At 40.5% G+C, this 9,774-nt stretch overlaps 1 protein-coding gene across 3 annotated transcripts in view; it reads left to right on the top strand.

The window, feature by feature from the left end:
• The first annotated feature begins 9,739 nt into the window (after positions 1–9,739).
• LOC137089338 (voltage-dependent calcium channel beta subunit-associated regulatory protein) overlaps positions 9,740–9,774 on the top strand; it is a 23,678-nt gene continuing 23,643 nt past the window's right edge. The window contains exon 1 of one of the 3 annotated variants that reach the window (XM_067452904.1): positions 9,740–9,774. This exon is cut by the window's right edge and continues 60 nt beyond it. The gene's annotated coding sequence lies outside the window, so the exon portion shown is untranslated. The other 2 variants (XM_067452906.1, XM_067452905.1) reach the window with 2 other exon arrangements.

The following is a 9,774-nucleotide window of genomic DNA, read 5'->3' as shown; positions in this document are numbered from 1 at the left end:
CTTCAACATCCATCTTGATAAACACCTAGCTGCAGACTTCAGCACTCTACTGACTTCATTTGACCTTAAGTTAGTATCTACTACGGCTACTCACAGATCAGGTAACCAATTAGACCTTGTATACACACGCAACTGCTCCACGGACAACACTTTAGTTACTCCATTACACACCTCAGACCACTTTCTCATCACTCTTAACCTCATACTGACTCCTGATACAACACGCACTCCAACACAGATCACCTTTCGGCGTAATCTACGCTCCCTCTCTCCCTCTCGCCTATCCACTATGGTATCATCTTCACTCCCTCCACCTGCTCAGTTCTCAGCACTGGACACTAACAGTGCTACCAACACTCTTTGCTCCACTCTAACATCCTCCTTAGACAGTTTTTGCCCCCTCTCATCCAGACCAGCCCGCCCCACCCCATCTGCCCCCTGGCTGTCTGATGTTCTCCGTGAACATCGCTCTGGACTCAGGGCGGCAGAGAGGAAATGGCGGAAATCTAAAAACTATACTGACCTTACCTTGTATCAGTCACTTCTCTCTTCTTTCTCTACAAATGTCTCCACTGCTAAAACAACATACTACCACAACAAAATCAACAAATGCTCTGACTCTCGCAAACTCTTTAAAACATTCTCCTCTCTCCTTTGTCCTCCTCCTCCCCCTCCTTCATCAACTCTTACAGCTGATGACTTTGCATCATTTTTTACAAACAAAACATCCCTCATCAGCAAACAGTTCTCCTCATCACAAACTGACAAGCACATCTCAACAACTAACACGAACACGCTTCCATCCTTCTCTCCGCTCTCCGAGGCAGATATTTCTAAACTCATCCTTTCCAATCACCCTACTACCTGTCCACTTGATCCTATACCCACTCACCTCCTTCAGGCCATTTCTTCTTCAATCACTCCTGCACTCACTCACATTGTCAACACTTCTCTTCATACGGGAACCTTTCCCACAGCATTTAAGCAGGCTCGGGTAACCCCACTGCTTAAGAAACCCTCTCTGAATCCAGCACTTTTAGAAAACTACCGACCGGTATCCCTTCTGCCTTTCATTGCAAAGACCCTTGAGCGAGTTGTGTTCAATCAACTCTCTATGTTTCTTGAAAGGGACAACCTCCTAGACAACAACCAATCCGGCTTCAAAAGCGGCCATTCGACTGAGACTGCCTTGCTCTCGGTAACTGAGGCACTGAGACTGGCAAAAGCAGCTTCCAAATCCTCAGTGCTCATTCTGCTGGATCTGTCTGCTGCTTTTGACACAGTTAACCACCAGATCCTCCTGTCAACACTTAAGACGATGGGTATCTCAGGAACTGCCCTCCAGTGGTTCAGGTCTTACCTCTCTGGTAGGTCCTACAGGGTGTCATGGAGAGGTGTAGTGTCTAAGTCACATCATCTAGCTACTGGGGTTCCCCAGGGCTCAGTCCTTGGACCACTTCTCTTCTCCATCTACATGTCATCATTAGGTTCCGTCATTCAGAAACATGGCTTTTCCTATCACTGCTATGCTGATGACACTCAACTCTACTTCTCATTTCAACCAGATGATCCTACAGTCAGTGTTCGTATCGCTGCCTGTCTGACAGACATTTCTGACTGGATGAAAGAGCATCATCTTAAACTCAATCTTGCAAAGACAGAATTACTTGTTTTCTCAACCAACCCAGCACTTCATCAAAATTTCTCCATTCAGCTTGGTTCATCGACCATAACTCCATCAAGGACAGCCAGGAACCTTGGAGTTGTGATTGATGACCAGTTAAACTTCACTGACCACATTACTGCAACAGCCCGGTCCTGCAGATTTGCTTTATACAACATTAGAAAGATTAGACCCTTCCTATCAGAACAGGCTGCACAACTCCTGGTTCAAGCTCTTGTTCTCTCCAGACTGGATTATTGTAATGCTCTTTTGGCTGGGCTTCCAGCATGCACTATCAAACCCTTGCAGCTGATCCAGAATGCAGCGGCGAGAGTGGTCTTTAATGAGCCGAAGAGAACGCATGTTACGCCTCTCTTCATCAAACTGCACTGGTTGCCAATGGCTGCTCGCATCAAATTCAAGGCTCTAGTTCTCGCCTACAAAACAACCACTGGTTCTGCACCATTATACCTAAACTCAATTGTTCAGACTTACACACCCTCCAGAAGCTTGCGTTCTGCGAATGAGCGGCGCCTCGTGGTTCCTTCCCAAAGAGGCATGAAATCGCTCTCACGGACATTTTCCTGGACCGTTCCCACCTGGTGGAATGACCTGCCGATCTCAATTCGTGCTGCCGAGTCTATAGCCATTTTTAAAAAACATCTTAAGACACATCTTTTCTAATTGCACTTTTCCTATTGCACTTGACCAATACAGAATAGCACTTACTGATCATATCTACGTCTCTCATCCGGATTTGTGCCTTCAGGCGGGTATGTTACATAGTTATCATAGCTACCAAAACCCAGTGTTCTGTATTTTGCGTACGTGAGTTTTTGCTGTCGATGGCTATTGCTGCGCGTTTAGCTAGAATGCCATACAAAACCAACCCATTGGGCCACTGAATCCGCATTAACGACAACAGTTGGGGCATCAGCCTTAGTCCTAATGGGTTGTTATCTTAGCTATCCAAATCCAGTGTTCTGTATTTTCCGTACGTGAGTATTTGTTGTAGCTGGCTATAAAAAAAAAAAAAAAAAAAAAAAAAAAAAAAAAAAGTGTACTCTGCTAATTAATTGAGATTTCTTACAGCTCTTACAGGTTGTTGGCTTTGTTTGTTTCGTTGCTTCTATTGCTCTACCCTTTTTTTGTAAGTCGCTTTGGATAAAAGCGTCTGCTAAATGATTAAATGTAAATGTAAATATTAGTTTGATGAACCGATATCGATAATATATCAGTTTGATGAACCGATATCAATAATATATCAGTTTGATGAACCGATATCGATAATATATCAGTTTGATGAACCGATATCGATAATATATCAGTTTGATGAGCCGATATCAATAATATATTAGTTTGATGAACCGATATCGATAATATATCAGTTTGATGAACCGATATCAATAATATATTAGTTTGATGAACCGATATCAATAATATATCAGTTTGATGAACCGATATCGATAATATATCAGTTTGATGAACCGATATCGATAATATATCAGTTTGATGAACCGATATCGATAATATATCAGTTTGATGAGCCGATATCAATAATATATCAGTTTGATGAACCGATATCGATAATATATCAGTTTGATGAACCGATATCGATAATATATCAGTTTGATGAACCGATATCGATAATATATCAGTTTGATGAACCGATATCGATAATATATCAGTTTGATGAACCGATATCGATAATATATCAGTTTGATGAACCGATATCAATAATATATTAGTTTGATGAACCGATATCGATAATATATCAGTTTGATGAGCCGATATCAATAATATATTAGTTTGATGAACCGATATCGATAATATATCAGTTTGATGAGCCGATATCGATAATATATCAGTTGATGAACCGATATCGATAATATATCAGTTTGATGAACCGATATCGATAATATATCAGTTGATGAACCGATATCGATAATATATCAGTTGATGAACCGATATCAATAATATATCAGTTGATGAACCGATATCGATAATATATCAGTTGATGAACCGATATCAATAATATATCAGTTTGATGAACCGATATCGATAATATATTAGTTTGATGAACCGATATCGATAATATATCAGTTTGATGAGCCGATATCGATAATATATCAGTTGATGAACCGATATCGATAATATATCAGTTGATGAACCGATATCGATAATATATCAGTTGATGAACCGATATCGATAATATATCAGTTTGATGAACCGATATCGATAATATATCAGTTTGATGAACCGATATCGATAATATATCAGTTTGATGAACCGATATCGATAATATATCAGTTGGTGAACCGATATCAATAATATATCAGTTTGATGAACCGATATCAATAATATAATAATATATATTATAAAACAGAATAAATATTGAATCGAACTGAAGGAAGATCTGAATCGCAAGCCTGTAGATCTCAGTTGAATGGTGAAATGTGTGTCCATGCCTTGACATGTCATCTGAGCTCCATCATATAGTTCTAATGTTCTGTGACATATGAACGCATGAATCATCCGTGATCTGCAGATACTGAGCTCTGTCAAACCGTCACGATGAGTTATCATGAGTGTGAAATCGTTATCAGCAGACAGTAAAGCCTGTGTTTTATGATGAATCATCACATCCCATAACGCCCTGACTGCCCATCAAGAGTCTCTCATCTGCTGGACCCACTTTATATTAGGTAGCCTTATACTCTAAAAAAAATGCTGGGTTAAAAAACAACCCAATGTTGGGTCAAATATGGACTAACCCAGCAATTGGGTTGTTTTAACCCAGCGATTGGGTTGTCTTAAGCAAATATTTAACCCAACCGCAGGATTAAAACAACCTAATCGCTGGGTTAGTCCATATTTGACCCACTGTTGGGTTAAAACAACCCAACATTTTTTAGAGTGTACGGAACGAGTGCCAAAAAAAGCGGCTCCGGAGGAATGCAGAACATTTGTGCTTGAGTGGAATTCCCAGCCCTGTTCCTGAAGCAGAACATTCCGATAGCATGACGCTTTATGATCGTTTTACAATCCATGCGTGAAGTAGTACGGGTTACTCACGGGTTAGTCAGGACGTGTGTAAAGCACAGCGTCTGGCACTCTTAGGGTCACACGTCTTCAGGGAATGATCTTTTAAAGTTATGAACAAACGCTCTGCCAGTAACTCTTGTTTATCTGGTCTTTTCTCCAAACGTTAGCACAAACACATCATTAATGGAATCTGTTCTTATACATTTAAAAAAATGTTACACAAACAAAAATGTAACTACACTCTAAAAAATGCTGGGTTGTTTTAACCCAATGTTGGGTCAAATGTGGACCAACCCAGCAATTGGGTTGTTTTAACCCAGCGATTGTTTTTTTAAAATCCTGTGGTTGGGTTAAATATTTGCTTAAGACAACCCAATTGCTGGGTTAAAACAACCCAATTGCTGGGTTAGTCCATATTTGACCCAACATTGGGTTGTTTTTTACACAGAATCTTTTAGTGTGTACTTTTTTCAGAGCGTTCAGAGAGCACTCAAAAGTACACTCTATTAAAAATGCTGGGTTAAAAACAACCCAAGTTGGGTTAAAAATGGACAAACTCAGCAATTTAGTTGTTTTAACCCAGCGGTTGGGTCAAATGTTTGCTTAAAATGACCCAATCGCTGGGCTTGTCCATTTTCAACCCAACTTGGGTTGTTTTTTAACCCAGCATTTTTTTAGTGTAATGTTCACCTAATGTTTGAAGATATTGCAATGAAATGTTCACTTTACCAAGAAAAAACATTTTTAAATTATTTGATAAATTGGACATTTTGAAGGTTCAGAGAATATTGTCATATTACGTATAATACACTCTAAAAAAATATGTAATCATTTATTCACAGAAAAGTTATTAAACATTCCAGAGTTTAAAGGAAACAAACTCACACACTGATATTGCACTGCACTTTATTCTTGTGTTAATGTAACGACTCATTATAATGCTGTTTGCACATTACACTCCTGCACTTCTGTTATCCACGGATTTATTTCTATAGTCTCCAGTTTACTTTATCTCACTTATTTTATTCCACATCTCTTATTTCTTTTACTTGATTTATTCATAATTCTACATATGTATATATATAGCACCTTATCCTATTCCTATTTTATAATTTATTGTGCTTTTGTTGTTAATTGTTATTTGCTGTCCATGGAGCGGACCTGTTTACATTTCACTGCCGGTTGTATTCTGTATAACTGTGTGTGTGACAAATAAAACTCTTGAACTTAAAGGAGCAGCAAAGCTTCAGTCCTGTGGTCTCCCTCACGTCTCCTCAGACCTGTGTGTGTGTGTGTGTGTGTGTGTGTGCTGTTATCTGATGAACATAAAGGGAAGATTCGTCACTCTATTCAACACATCAACAGTTCACATCATCCTTACTGTCAAGCTCCACACGGACTAAACGAGCCATAGCAGAGGATCTTTTGGAAGATTACTGGAGTACAAGAAAACAATATTTCAGCATTTCTATGTAAAAATGTGAAAAATTTAAATCCTGCAGCATTTAAATTTGCATAAAAATGTGTGTGTGCGTGGGTTTGTGTCTGTGAGAGAGAGAGAAATTGAGTGTGTGTGTGTGTGACATATGAGGACACAAATGTGTATAATGCCATGGGTATGACACAGGTATTACAGGAGAGGGTGAAATATGAGGACATTACCCATGGCCCCACTTTACAAAAGGCTTATAAATCACACAGGAGGAGTTTTTATGAGAAAGTAAAAATGCAGAATGTTTCCTGTGATGGGTAGGGGCAGTGTGTGTGTGTGTGTGTGTGTGTGTGTGTGTGTGTGTGTGTGTGTGTGTGTGTGTGTGTTTGGCAGGATTCTGTGGAGGAGTCTGCCAGGTGACGTCAGTCAGTAGTTCGGGACTGAAATAGCTGCTCCTCCGTCATGTTTTCCCACAGCGTCTCCTCTCGCTCCCACATGGCTCCTGTGTGTGTTTCTCTCGGATATTTGACAACAAACTCTCAGTCTCATGATGATCTCATACACCGATCAGGCATAACATTATGACCTAATATTGTGCTGACCCGTCTCTGATGGACTCCTCTAGACCCCTGAAGGTGTGCTGTGGTATCTGACACCAAGATGTGAGCAGCAGATCCTTTAAGTCCTGTAAGTTGCGAGGTGGATCGGACTTGTTTGTCTTAAGTAGGTGGAGCGTGTCAAAGTAACATCCACATGGATGGAGGACCCAAGGTTTCCCAGCAGAACATTGGCCAAAGCATCACACTGCCTCCGCCGGCTCGCCTTCTTCCCATAGTGCATCCTGGGGCCATGTGTTCCCCAGGTAAGACACACACACACACACACCCGGCCATCCACGTGATGTAGAAGAACACGTGATTCCTCAGACCAGGCCACCTTCTTCCATTGCTCCGTGGTCCAGTTCTGATGCTCACGTGCCACTGTTGGTGCTTTCGGCGGGGTCAGGGGTCAGAGGTCACCCTGACTGGTCCATCCGCCTCAAACTGAGCTGCTCTGTGTATTCTGACCAAGCGGCAACCTCCCGCGATCTCTCTTGAAGCCAATACGGAAGTAATGTAAACTGTAATTCCTTAACTGGCCACTAGAGGCAGGCTCCAGAAGGGAGCATAATCTCATTGAGCCCCATATTAAAATTCTCAACTTTAAAGCAGAAAAAAACATGTTTGCAGCCTGGTACAAATTGTGGTTTTGGCTTATAAGGCTAATTTTGATCTTCATGACAACTCTGAGGGGGGTGAATTTTTTTATAACTCATTCGTTTTCGTTATATAAAGCCTTAAGGTTCTGCATAATTAAGGGCGTGGTTACAAGTAGAAAGCCATTTATCCGCCGTCTATAGTTATTGCGTCACCTCAGCTCCGCGCACATCCCGCCTTTTTGCCCATTTTCTGTTATCCGGGAGTGATACGCGTTGACTCGCTCACAAGATGGCAACGCCCAGCTCGGCCCTACTTTAAGCTTCAGAACGGCTTATCAGAATCCTATGGGTGACGTCACGGACACTACGTCCATATTTTTTTACAGTCTATGATTCTGACAGCTTTCTATCAGAACCAGCATTAACTTCTGGAGCAGTTTGAGCTCCAGTAGCTCGTCTGTTTGATCGGACCCCACGGGCCAGCCTTCGCTCCCCACGTGCATCAATGAGCCTTGGCCGCCCATGACCCTGTGGCCGGTTCTCCACTGGTCCTTCCTTGGAGCACTTTTGATAGATACTGACCACTGCAGACCGGGAACAGCCCACAAGAGCTGCAGTTTTGGAGATGCTCTGACCCAGTCGTCTAGCCGTCACAATCTGGCCAAACTCGCTCAAATCCTTACGCTTGCCCATTTCTCCTGCTTCACACACATCAACTCTGAGGACCAAATGTTCACTTGCTGCCGAATATATCCCACCCACTAACAGAGATCATCAGTTTTTCACTTCACCGGTCATAATGTTATGCCTGTTCAGTGTATATCTCAGAAAACAAGACTCAATATCTCAAGTCATAGTTTGTAATCTTGCTTTATTTGCACACTAATATAAGGAACATGTTTCATCATCGTACACTTCTCATGTGTGACGAGAACGAGATGAGCTTCTGCAGTCAGTGTTTCATTACTGCAGGAAGTCGACAGGAAGTGGCCTCAGCCCACGGTTCTGAAGACTTCCAGTAATCAGTGTGTGTGTGTGTGTGTGTGTGTGTGTCTCACATCTGATAGAGCGGCTCATACACTCGAAGGGCCACTGCAGTCCCCGGAGCCATGAGAGTGACGTCGGACACTTCAAGCATTTGCGTAAGCCAACAAAACACAAGCATACTTCAGGTTTAAAGAACACACATCAGTCTTGATTTGGGCTGTACTAGAACAGGCCTTCATGCTCAACACACACACACACACACACACACACACACACACACACACACACACACACACACACACACTGCCCCTACCCATCACAGGACACATTCTGCATTTTTACTTTCTCATAAAAACTCCTCCTGTGTGATTTATAAGCCTTTTGTAAAGTGGGGCCATGGGTAATGTCCTCATATTTCACCCTCTCCTGTAATACCTGTGTCATACCCATGGCATTATACACATTTGAGTCCTGATATTTCAAAAAAACATGCCCACACACACACACACACACACACACACGTGTTCTGTGCGCCACCGTGTGTCCGCCACAGGAACTGCAGCTCTACAGGACACACACACATCACAATATTATCTATCCATTTATTATTTTATCATATTTATATGAATATTGTTATTGATCATGAAGTGCTTTTAAAAATTATAATTAACTCAAAATTAAGAAGAATAATTAAACATTTTTAAAGGTTTTTTATTCTGCATTAATTAATTATATATTAAACATTATTTTAATTTGGCATGTTTATGATTTAATTCATTTTAATGTTTCATTTTGCATTAATTTTAAAAATACTTTAATTTGATATTTTAGGATTTAATTAATTGTAGCGTTTATTTTGCATTAATTTAAAAATTATTTTAATTTGATATTTTTAGCGTTTTATTTTTCATTCAATAAAAATGTTTTAATTTTATATTTGTATGATTTAATTTATTTTAATGTTTTATTTTGCATTAAATAAATTGTGACATTTTTGTTTATGATTGCATTAATTTCAAAATCATTTTCAATTTATATTTTCATTTAAATTGAGTAAGTGCTTTATTTTATTTATATGATTATTTTAATTTGACATTTTTATTGTAGAATAGTGTATTACTGTTTATGATGATATTTCTCAGTTTGAACATTCAGACATAACTCAGTGGGAGCCTCTGGTGTTATCTGGCACAGTATCTGCTTTAACTGCACATTCAAACATAATAAATGTGCAGATGATCCTCCATCATATGCGCAACACCTGAAACACACGGTGATATTAACAGGCTAAGATGATGAACACATTTCTGCAGTGCCTTCATCATCATCCTCATCCTCTCTGACGCACATCGCGGAGGAATCCCACCGCCCGCGTCATCACCGCGGTGGGCGTGGCCTGCTCCCCGAGCTTCATTCATAAACTCCGGCTGCCATTGGGATGAGATGTAA

Source organism: Pseudorasbora parva, chromosome 9, assembly GCF_024679245.1.
Source record: "Pseudorasbora parva isolate DD20220531a chromosome 9, ASM2467924v1, whole genome shotgun sequence".
Taxonomy (NCBI): Eukaryota; Metazoa; Chordata; class Actinopteri; order Cypriniformes; family Gobionidae; genus Pseudorasbora; species Pseudorasbora parva.
This window is presented reverse-complemented; position numbering and strand designations above follow the sequence as displayed.